The sequence below is a fragment of the Mesoplodon densirostris genome, chromosome 6, assembly GCF_025265405.1.
Source record: "Mesoplodon densirostris isolate mMesDen1 chromosome 6, mMesDen1 primary haplotype, whole genome shotgun sequence".
In the NCBI taxonomy this organism is placed as follows: Eukaryota; Metazoa; Chordata; class Mammalia; order Artiodactyla; family Ziphiidae; genus Mesoplodon; species Mesoplodon densirostris.
This window is the reverse complement of record NC_082666.1, coordinates 82,005,143-82,018,097: the sequence shown is the minus strand read 5'-3', so window position 1 is coordinate 82,018,097 and position 12,955 is coordinate 82,005,143.

Sequence of the window (12,955 nt, the reverse complement as noted above, 5' to 3'; positions counted from 1 at the left end):
AATTCTGTGGTTGTAATCTTGAATTATTACTGTTACTTGGACTGAAACTACAACAGAATTCATTTTGTTTGCCACTGACAAGGTCTTCTGTCTCCTGTACAAAATTCTTGTGACTTTTGTTATTGCATCTTTTCCTATCCTGGATACCATTTATCTGGCTGAGATTATAATTGAAAACAAAAACAAAAAACATTTTGAACTGTTGCCAGTTTTGGAGTCAGGAGGTTCAATAGGGGAAAACAGTCATTTTCATGTCTGGAGACTTGCCATGAGGCATTTTACTTCTCAAGGACCATCTCTTAGGGAATATTGGGCTAAGTGGAGTATTCCCAGGAGAAAGAGTGGGCTCAGAATAGCTGACCATAATCTATGTATTTGTCAGCTTAGAGTTCTCAGTGAGGACAGATTTTCACACCCTTATTCTTTCCTTTCTGGCATCTTCTCTCCCATAACCCCACACTCCTTCATTTTCATGGTGCTCCTATAGTGGTAGCACTCTCTGTTCCCCTCCATCCCCATCCCCCTCTCCCAATTTTAAGAGAATTTAAAAAGTGCTGGCTCTTTGATTTGAATTGCTCTTTGGGGCTTCAATCTGTCATGTTTTGTAGTAACTGGTACTCATTTTGGTTCTTTGTGTAAATAACTGCAGAAGCCATTAACAGAAGATTAATTGTTGACAGTTTCATGACTCTTGGAATAAACAGAAAGTCCATGGACTGAGACTGAAGAGGCAACAGAATAGCCTTGGAAATGTAGAGGACAGATTTACAGAATATATTTTTGAGGTGCCAATGTCATACTTAAATAGATGCAGCGTGAATTCCTAAAGTTCCCACCCTGAAGTTCCTCAAATGACATAAAAATATATGAATTAATGGAGAAGCAGAAACCTAAAACCAAGGGAGGAAATTCACCTTCAAGTCAGGAGTTCTCACTAGTGAATGCAGTAACACATTTGAGGTAATTGGGGGAAAAAAATTTAGTTTGTCAACAAATAGTCTCATCATTATAAGGTCAAACTACCAGTCTTGATGGATTCCCCCACTAACTGGCCAAGCTGATTGTTTAAATTATAATGTGAAGTTAAAATGTCAATTCTTGTCAGTCTTCCACCTGATGTATTCAATACATACAGGAGGTTACTGTGGTATCTCTTGATATTTCTTTGTTGGGTGAATTCATCAGGCAGTATTGGTCACCCCCAAAAACCTCAAATGTGATTCATCAGCTGAAATTCTAATTGATGATATTGTCAACACTCATTGTAGTCAATTATGCAAAACCACAGGGTCAGGTTAATTGAAGTGGCTTATTGATGACATCACTTCAGTCCAGCATGGTGATGTTTCACACTAATCCACGAGGAGTAAATACCTACATAAAGGAGATCACCACACTGGTCAGTCCAGAGTAGCGCTAGCCACAGCCGAAGTTTTCATGAATAAAAAGCAGGTTATGGCCCATCACAGTTGATCCAAGCCACTGATTGACAATCCATGTTATTGACAAGTTCCTCTTGACAATTGAATGACTTCTTATTTCTATTAGATGTGAAGGACTTACAATCTGGGCTTAAACTTGGACATCTTTTTTATCTGAAGAACCATTTTGTTGCCCTTATATTGTTTTCCTTTCTCACTAAAATGCTGTGATTTGAATGGAAGGCAGTGTTTGAAAGAGCTATTGATAGGTCTTTAGGGAAAAAAGCATCTAATTACTAGCAGGAAAATCCCTCTAGCTCTCCTCTATTTTTGAAAGATAAATGAAGGGACTGTAGATGTTTAACTCCAATTACATTTCTATTTAGTTCATACTATTGAGGTTGATTTGTATGTAACCACAGTGAATTGTTCATGTCCAGAATCAGGGTTTTTTTCTTGTAATTGTAAGATATCACAGAGGCATTTATACCTGCTAACCATAGGTTTTCATTAAGATGATTGATTGCTTGTATTGATTTATTTGATATGTAGGCATTCCTGTGGTGTGAGTTTTCACTTTAAAATGTACACAGTTCATCATTTGGGCTCTTCTCTTGCATTGCCATTAAAGAAATTTTGAGCATGTATTCTTCCAAAAGGCTTTCCTTGATTAGGTAAAAATGTATTATTGCCTTTGAAGGAATAAGGTATGAATCACTGAATGCTTTTCTGGGTTGGAGTGGTGGAGGGGACACAGTGAAAATTATTATTCTTAACATATAGATGTCTTTTTGACTTGATATCTGTGGTTGCCAGTTTATTTAGATATCTGCTCCTATGGTTGAAAGCAGATTTAAAATCAGAGGGATGTTCAAGGTTTAACACTAAAAAGGATAGAACCAACTCACATTGGTTCTTCCTAGGCCCCGGATTACATTCTGAAACTCCTTTTTGCTATCATAAATAAAGTAATTGAAATAAATCAGTCCCTGCTTCCTAAGAAATCCCAAATCTTTACTAGGTTTGTAATCTAGTAAATTGGAATTGTAAACTAGATTTGTAATCTAGTAAATTATAATTTGGAAGCAAAAGGAACTTACATACTTACAGGAAGTTGTATTGTGTCCCCCAAAAGACATACCCATGTCCTAACCCAAGTACCTGTGAATGTGACTTTATTTGAAAATGGGGTCCTTGCAGATGTAACTAAGTCATGTATCTGGAGATGAGATCATTTTGGATTTAAGAAGGGCCCTAAATCCAATGATTGGTATTCTTATAAGAGAGGGAGGTTTGACACACACAGAAAAGGTCATGTGAAGATGGAGGCAGAGATTGGGTTATGTTGCTACATGCCAGGATGCCTGGAATGAGGAGCTAGAATGCCAGGAGGCACCAGAAGCTGCAAGAAGTAAGGAAAATTCTCCCCTAGAGCCTTTAGAGGAAGTGTGGCCCTACCAACACCTTGATTTTGGACTTCTGGCTTCCAGATAGTGAGAGACTAAATTTCTGTTGTTCTAATCACCAAGTTTGTGGTGATTTGTTGCAGTAGCACTAGAAAATGAATATCCATACTGTAGTCTGTGTGAATAGCTCCCCTAGATTTGTGCCTTGTGCCACCTGCACTACTTGACCAGATAGCCTTGACCTTCATGCTTAGAAAATACCAGCTGCAAAATTTACTACCAAATGTTGTCATTCGTGTCACTTGATTTATGGAATCTCCATGTTATACTTTATTTATTTTTAAATCTTAGTCAAGAAATTACAAATCCCTATAAATCTTTCCTAGTTAAATTTCAATCAAATTCATCTTGAGACCTGGGCATTTTACTTAGATTACCTAATAGCTCATTTTATGTTTTCTGTGGTTGTCCCTTTAGCTTTTATACAATGCTTACAAATTTAACATTTCATATAATTGTATTTTTGATTGTTCTGCACACAAAGCCAGTATACACAATAATAAAATGAAAACACATACAGGTTAAGCCTCTTGCCTTTAAATAAAGAATGATAGGGACTCAGGAAGAGAACTCTCTTCTCAGAACTCTTACTGTCAGTATACTCAGGTGAGCACTTGGCTATACAAACATGGGTTTCACCTCAAACTATTTCTTGGGTGTAAATCTTATCTCAACTATGACATAAACTTTCTGAAAGCAGCAATTGCCTTAAACCCTTTACATGACCATTGCCGTCCCAGGGTTCTTCCTGGTTGTAGTTGCTCAATAAATGCTAATCCAACTAAATTGATCTGTGGGCTTCTGATGCAGAGCTCAGTACTTTAGATCATTTCCAGAAATTCCTACAGGATGTAAGAATGTATGATGATGAAAAATCATCAAATCCTTCCCTCCAACATGTATTACTTAATAGACTCTCAAGTTTTGGAGAAAAGAAATTAAACATTATACGGAGAAAAGATTTTATAAACTGTAATCAATTGTTTAGGAGGGTACTAACCTCAGAAAAGAAATCCAAATAACCTGTTCCTAGAGGAAGGTAACTTTAGAAGCTAAATTTGTGATAAAGGATTTTTTTTTTTTGCGGGGGGAGATAGGAAAGAAATAGTAACTATTACTATTTTGTAATAGTTACAGAATAGTTCTGTAGATTGAAAATTGGGCAGCTCTTTTAATTTGCAGGAGTGGAGGTAACTTTAATCCAGTGGGGGAGGGGGCAAGCATGGATTGGTCACTCTGTATTGAACCTGAGTATTTCTTATTTTAATTGACAACATTCACATCTTTGAGCTTCTCATTTAGACTTTGATAAAATCAACTTGCAGAGGCAGATGGCAGGCTGTTATTTTTAATTCACAAGCCATGTTAAATGTATGCCATATGTTATAGAACTTTTCAGGCTCAGCCTTTTGAGTGCTACCACAATAAACTCACCAACTTACAGAAAAGGAAATCTGACAGGAAGAATTATGCACTTGCGGGTTACATTTTTGAAAACTGAAGTCAGTTACTTGTCTCTTTGCCTGATTTAAGGAGGGGTGGGTGGGGAAGAAAAACCTCTCAGCAAAAATGAGAAACCACACATTGAAATGGTAATATCTGTGTAAAAAAGAAGTGGGATTAGTGGGATCTGATTGTTGCTTTGTACTCAGAAGTGATATGTCGCATCAACAGTACAACACTTCTTCCGAAGAATATATGAGGCAGCCCATTATAATCCATAAAGGGACTGAAATGTGAGTTCTAATTTGTATACTGCTAACAATCCTCAGCAGGGGACTCATTTCTCTGGCCCTCAGTAGCTCATATGTCAAATAAAAAAAGGTGAACTAGATAATTTCTAAAGCCCCTTCCAGAGCTTATATAGTACAAATCACAACCTACCCTCATGGTTACTCATGGTTAATCATAGCCGTATTTATAGGGGCCATATTATGGAATACTGCTCCTTTTTAAAGAAATTCTTCACTTGTCAAGACTCCTAAATTTCATGGGCATTTTACAAATTACCATTAATGAAGATCAACACGGTTGTTACAAAAAGTTTTTGTTGAGTTCTTTCATGACATTCACTTATTTGCTCATCTCTATATCCAAGACGATCTCTGCCCATTCTAGGTTTAATATCTGAGACACTATACTGGTAATTGAGATATAGCAAAGCTTTTGGCCACCTGCCTCTGTTCCTCTGGATACAAGTCAGTTCCCAGAGACACAGTTCTAGATACCTGACCAGAATGCGGGGAACTCAGGGATCATTATCCAATGATGAGAAATTTTGTATCTACTTGTTGCAAGATTTAATATGAATATTAACATTCATATTAAATGTCTATTAAAATGAGTGTCAAGTTCTAAATTTCCTTTTTATTCCTTAAGTAGAACAGGAAATGCCTTCTGCTCCAAGAGCAAGAGGTAAGAGGGAAATGCCAGATAACACCATAAATACTTGAACTGGCTGGCTGGGGGTCTAGGAGATAGAGAACAGAGAATGCTTTTTATGAAAAACACAAAACAAGGCTGTAACTTTCAATGAATAATTTATACGATGCTCTTCCTTCCTTCTCACAAGTTCCTCATCGTTTTATTCTGTTCTTACTCTTGGAACCGTGAATATAACAACCATGTTCAGTAGGAAGCACAAGAGGTAAGTCAAGGTTTACCTGGTGTGTCTTGGGCTGGGTAGAGGAAGACAGGAGAGTGCCTATTGCTGAGATCTCAAATTCTTCCATAAAGCATTTATCTGTTTGAATTAAGCTGCATCCTCTGTTAAAGGTGGGAATTGCACTGGAAATGTACCCCCTTTCATAACTCAGAATCACCTTTGTATAACATTCAGGCTCTTTCCTTATTATAACTTCCTGGTTTCTATCCCAAGCTGGTATGCTAATGTAGCAGCTCCCTGAGATGGTTTTCTTGCTCCTACCTGGTTTGACTTTTGCCACTGCAAACAGCATGGAAGGAGAGCTCTCCCTTACTTCTACACCCCTACCTGCACTGCTCTCCTTCCCTTTCACACTGGTGTGTGCACACACATGCCCAAAGCTGTGGTAGGCATCTCCTTTTACTGTTACCATTGTTGCCTGCCCCTGTACAAAATGCACTTCCCTAGGCACATTACTTTCATACCCACTTATAAATGTTTGTCTTTCCCAGCCTTCTGAACCTGAATTCCTTGAGGGCAGGGGCCCTGCCCTATTTATCTTTATTTTCCCAACATCTAGCTGAACCTGGTACATAGGAAGGACACAGATAGATGTTTGCTGGGTAAAAAAGATGAATGAAAGTGCTATCAAGTATGATTTAATAAACATCTTAGCTAGTTAAGTCAAGAAATGCCTCAATTTCTAGGTCATTTATTCATTCAATCATTCATTAGACAAGCGTTTCACAAATTATTTTATGGAAGAGGTTGACATTACTATACAGAGTTTGCTATTTGTGTATGTGTGAATGCATGTAAATCCACACATGTATACTTAGAATGAAATTAACTATTAACTTGGAAATTATTCATTTCATAGTGTTAGTTTAATCATTCCCGCTAATCTTTTTGTTGTCTTCAAAGTTTCTAGAACATTTTTATATATAGATATCTGGTCAAAGTGTGCTGCACTCACTGCCAACTGTAGTTGAGATCTGAGAGTCCAGAATAGATGGACCAGATGGGCAGCTTCCCTCACAGCAGAGTTTCCCAAAGTGCACTCAGCAGATACTTGTTTCATGGGGTGTTAAATGGGATGTTACTAGGTGTTATGAGCAAAGGAACAGAGATAGAGATAGAAATTGAGAGAGTCAGAGAGAAATTGAGAGAGATTTATATACTCACATGTATTCACATATATAAATATATATGAATATAAAATATTCATGTTTCATATAATACATAATGATACATTTGGATTTAATTAAGTTTAAATAGATTTATTACTTCAAGATTTTTAAGAAACTTTAATTCATTAATGTGCTTTGAAAATAAATAATACAGAAATTACATATATATTAATATCTAGCATTTCTCAAATACATTCTTTTCATGAAAGTTAAAAATTTTAAAGCATTTTCAATAACTTTTGGCCCTATAAAACTTTAGGAAATTGCTAAATTATTACATCACAGCTGAAGGGCAGATCCCTGACTGATTGTGCCACATTTTATGAATTCATAGGTTTATGTGGATAAGACATATTTGTGAGATCTCAGCTTGTCCTGAATTCTGGTATACATGTCTTTCTAATTTTTCTGGATTTGATTTGATGTCTAGCTTTTGGACACAATACTAATTGTTTCCATTCATCTCCTTGATCACCATAATTCCCTGCTCTTTATTAGGCAGAATCCCATTAGGAAATCAGAAATGTCTCAAGATATTTCAAGCAGAAAGGACTTAATCCAGGGAATTGCTTAAAAGGTTTTGGAAAAATCTTGGAAAGCAAATATAAGTAGAGGAGGACTGGAGAAAACAAAAGAAGGGTTTCTGCATTTTAAAATTCAAGCTCTGAAACCGCTAAATAATCCTAGGCTGGAGCCACCCTGTCCTTCAGGGTGCTGGGTTGCTGGAGGCGCTGCTGTAATTGGACCCACAATGATGTTACTGAATTGGACTTATCCAGGAAGCCAGATGCCCACTGCTGCTGCTGAGCTGCCACCAACAGAGCTAGAGCCCACAGTCACCTAGAATTACTGTCAGGTGCCAATCAATGCTACTGCTGCTACTGAAGAGGTGGCCAGAAGAAGAAAAAATGGCATCTCCTTTCTCCCTAATTTCAAAATCTCCTACTTTTGCCTTCCATTGACAGACCTATCAGGAACTCCACTGGCAAGGGGGTTTTAGAAATGTGGCATGCAGGCTTTCAATCCTGGTGGGATGTGGGAGATTATAGAAAGGCAAGTGTGGGGATGAAAGCAGCAGACACTCTTGAGCACTGTCCACTTCTTTGGGCACTTGACATCCATAAATGCCTTTCTATTCATACTTAAGCTTTCATACAAGAACAAGAAGCATTGAACCTCTACTTAACAAGACATACTATCACTTTTACCAATAGAGACCCTACATTGAAACATTGATAAAAAATCTTTGACTTCATAAAATTATGTATTACACTGCCCTCATGTAAAAGCCTCTGCTGATCTTCATAGCTTACATTCTAAGTTCATCATTGTAATCATTTCCTTACAAATTTTCTCTATTTCTCAGCCCTTCTCTATTCTCCTTGACAAACCTCAATCCTATATGAACCCCAATCAGCTAATTTTTTCCAAAGCTGCTCCTTTTACAGGCAAGCCTGACTGGAAAAAATCATGTAAACTAGTTGACTTGTATCAAAATAAGTTAAAATCACCAGCGTCCAGCGAGTATTCAGTACTGCCCAGGACTTCTCCACTAAGCTTGTCCTCTACTCTGTGCAATGATTATTTCAGAATCTCTGCTCCCTTTCCCACATTCATACCATGATATTTGGAAAAAGAAACCAATAGCTGTGAGCTTGATCATCTTCCCAAGAGAAAACCTTAAATGAATCTGCGTCTTTATCTCACTGACCTTTCATCCCTTTGCCACAAGAAAGAAAATGTCCTTCATCCTCTTGAAGCTAATGCCTTCTGGAACCTAACATCTCTCAGTTTCTCAAGATCTCTGCTTTAAAAAAAAAAAATTCACACCATATTTCAATATCTGCCTCTGCATTATTCCCATCACCAGATAAACCTGATCTAGAATTTTAAATCACAAAACAAAGTCAAACAACCCTCCATTGTCTTTCTTTACTTTTTATTTATTTCTGTTACATTTCAGAAGATGGCTAATTGCTCTGCCTCTTCTTCCTCATTTTCCAGTGACTCTTCTTTGTACCTAAGTTTGGCTTCTGTTATCAACACCCTATTCAGACTGCTCATGTCAAGTAACTACATTTAAGGAAATTGGTGGACACTTTCATGCTCATTTTACTTGGCCCAGTTGACCACTTTCTCCATCTTGAATTGATTTTTTATTTTATTGATTGTTTCTCAATACAGTCTCTCTCTGAAAAAATACTTCTCTGTGTTGATGATCTTTAGGCCCATACCTTAGGAGGATGTTCTCTTTCTTTATACTCTCTTCCTAAATGACTTCATTAATTCCCAAGGCTCTTGATGACTCTAAAATCCCATCTCCAGCTGAGAGCATGTCTCTGAGCTCCAATCTTGTATACATAATTAAATTCTTCAAAACTTCACTTAAATATCTCTCAGGCATCTCAAACTGAACATCTCTAAGGTTGAATCCGTTGTTTTCTCTTCTAAATCATTTTCTTCCACAGCCTTCCCCATCTCAGAAAATGATCCTATCCATGTGCAAAACCAGACATTTGGAAATTATCCTTCATTATTCTTTCTTTTATCTTCCTCATTCATTTCACCAGCAGGATCTGTGAATTACACAGGAATCTACTTCTTTCCATCTTCACTGTTACCCAACTTGTCCAAGGCTCTCAATTAGACTAAAATCCACCATCTTACCATGCTCCACAAGGCAGAGCATGATATAGTCTTGATATATCTCTCTAACTTCATCTCCAGTCTTACTCTCCTCCTCATTTACTGCCTTCCAGCACCCAAATAAAAATACCTTTGGTTCCTCAAATACATCAACCTCTTCTCTGCTTTAGGATCTTTTGTACTTGTGCCTTCTCTTCCTGGAGCTCCCTTCCTCCAGTACTTCAGATGGTGGCATTTTCTTGTCCTTCATAATGGTAAATGATGTTTTCCCCATTGCCTTACTTAGCTCCTACCAGTACCCTCTTAACAGCATGTATTTCACTTTCATTTTAGTACCTATTTTAGTCTGTAATTATCTAGTTTTGGTTTTATTGATTTATTGGATCCCTTTCTAGGTTGTAGGCTCCATAAGGCAGAAACCTTGTCAATTCCATCTAGTAAGTCTAGTAGTACCTGGCACATAGTAGGTACTCAACAGAATTTGCTGAAAGAATGAAAGCATGAAGACTGATACCTAAATGGAATTGTAGGAGGATCCTGGTAAAGGAGTGTGATTATTTGAATTTCATCTGTTGAGATCTAACAAGAAGCCTAGATAGAGAATTGTTTGGTTTGGAGGATTAACTAGAGAGAAGCAAGATTTATCCACTAAAATTTGGAATTAAAACCATTTGTGACCAGTATCAAGCCTGTCCTCATAGAAGAAGAAGGTGTTTGTCAGCCCAGTGACGAAGAGGCTCTGAAGGTAATTGCGGGCCAAGGCTTCAGAGATACACCATCATGAAATTGCTGGCAAGTGTCTATTTGGATTATTAGTTTCTCCTAAAATACCTTGGCTTTTGCATGTAGTTTTATTTATATGCACAGAATTCTGTTTTTGCATCACTTTGTCTTGTAACAGAGGGCTAGAATGTTTGATGTTACTGAAAGCATTGGGGAGAAATCAAGACAAATTTCATTTTGAATTGTCTGTTTCTCTTTTCTCATGAAGTGGAAACTGAATAGAAAAAAGGATGCTTGAGAGGTAACAAAATATATTATTCTTCTTGGCCTGACAATTCTTGGGGCTGGCTAGAGATTGGGTACTGTTCTTCTGTTAACATGAGAAGAGAAAGGACTGTATGAAAACTTTCCCTTTGCTTTATTCTATCAATACTCGTCAGTTTCCATGGAAATAAGAGCTGAAAGGCCAGTGAGAGAGTGAGTTCTTCCTGGCACACTTTGGCTGCTTACAGTCAAGGGCTTGTAGGAAGTGTCAACTACCAATTTAAACAAGATTTAACTTTTAGTATTTTGCCCATTTTTTTTAATGGTGCAGTTTTCCTCATATCATTAAAAAGAAAGAGAAATAGGAAATAAAAGATAAGAAACAAAACTTATACAAGGTCTTTCCATAACTGTAACTTGAGTACACCTGTTTGGGTCTCTATATCTACACTATATTCCTTTAAACCAAAAGGGCTTGCTTGGGTTTTGCTTTTGGGGATTGTCAGAAAAGGGTGAAGAATTTGGAAGACTGATTTACGTTTTGCAGTCAGTTTTAAGAGTGATGAGAACCACTCCTACCATCTCCTCCACACCTCCCCAAGAGATAGAATGAGTGGCAGTTTGAAATATAAAAAGGAAAGGAGGCCAAATTTTGGAGAAATCAGTGGTCTTGCAGGAGGAAAGAATGAGCAGAGAATGGGATGAGAAATGATCCTGGAGGTATGAACACAGTGAGGCCCATTTGTCCTCTACTATTTATTGCACTTATTCTTTACATCATAGCTTTTATATTTTCTCTTGAGAGTCTTTGCAAAGTGTGAACCTGAAAACTCTAGAAGGTACTATTCAGAGGAAATGGGACCTGGTTTCAAATTATCAGAGTACAGTTTATCCATGTCTTTTTTTTTTTTTCTCATTTATTTCTGTTTCCCTAATTGAGGCTCACCATTGGCACCTGGAATTGAAGATCACTGCATTTTTCCCTATGGATGAAACTTTTATAATTATTAACTTATAACCAACCAGGAATGTTTGGAGACTATCGTAACTATCTCAAGCATAGCTCTTTTTCATCTCAATTACTAATTTTTTTTTTTTTTTTTTTTTTTTTTTTGCAGTACGCGGGCCTCTCACGGTTGTGGCCTCTCCCGTTGTGGAGCGCAGGCTCAGCGGCCATGGCTCATGGGCCCAGCCGCTCCGCAGCATGTGGGATCCTCCCGGACCAGGGCACGAACCCGTATCCCCTGCATCGGCAGGCAGACTCTCAACCACTGCGCCACCAGGGAAGCCCTCAATTACTAATTTTGAGTCCCTTCTTTTTCTACAGTACTGTGTAGAACACAGAGTTTGGGTCAGAATGCTAAATGCAGACAAGTGGCTGTACGAATGTAGCCAGAATTTGGCTCTGAGTTTCTTAGCATTCAGAGTAATTGGTATTAAAAGATACAGTTCTAAAGAGTAAAGACTGCCAGTTGCTCGGAAGCAGTAGAGTTGGTTTTTTTTTTTTTTTTTTGGGGGTACTAACAACCCAGAGCAGTGTCTCCTAGGGATTTTTACACAAACTATACACTCTATAATAGAGACAAATATATCTGCACTACCCTTTCTATAATATACTGGGCAAGGAGTTGTATGTGCTGAATCTTATACTGTCCTTCAATACATTTTGGCCATATCATGCTAAAGTAAGACTGAGTAATGCCATATATATGGAGGGCCAAATAATGTGGTCCAAAAAATACTCGATTGATCTAAAAATAAAAATATATTATACCTAGGAAAGCGCATCATATATTAGAAACACTATAACACCAGAAAGAAAAAGTAATTATCTTCTGTTCCATTAGAAGGTGGTCAAATAGTAACTTGGGCTATATTTTTAGTCTTTTTTTTTGGGGGGGGGCAAACTTGAGGCAATATTGACTCCTCGTTGTTTGAGAAACTAACAAAATAAAAGCATTTTTATTGTAAAATTAGTTTATAATTGTCTTATTTAAGAAAACAAATAGAAACATCACTAGAAGGACCATTTTCTGGCTCCAATGGTAATGCACTTCAAAACACAACACATATACACACACACAGCCACAAAGAATTGCCAATTGATGCTAAACTAAATATTTTATTTTTAGATTATAATTGAGGAAATTTGATTTACAACTTAAACAACTGGTACTTTTAAAAAAGAATTCTTTTTCTCCACGTAATTTTGGTAAAGAACAGAATTCCCTTTATGAATGAAATATAGCTGGAGACTCATCCATTTTCTCTTCTATAATGGAAATGTATTTCCGTCTCTATAAATCTCACATAGCCCTTAAAAATGATGAAAATGGATTGACTATATTATAATATTTGTAGGAATCGATTTGAGAGAAGGTCTTCTTTGCAAAACTTCTGCTAAAAGATGCTGGGCTTCCTGAAGGTACTTATATCCATCTTAACTTGGATTGCAACACACCATCTTAGGTATTATTAAGGCTGTATTCACTAGATCAAAATATAATTGAGCCAAATGTAAAATTTTTACACTTAGCTCATAGTAAGGATTTCCTCTTGCCATTGAACATCATTACATAGCACTGATTTTCCATCTTACCC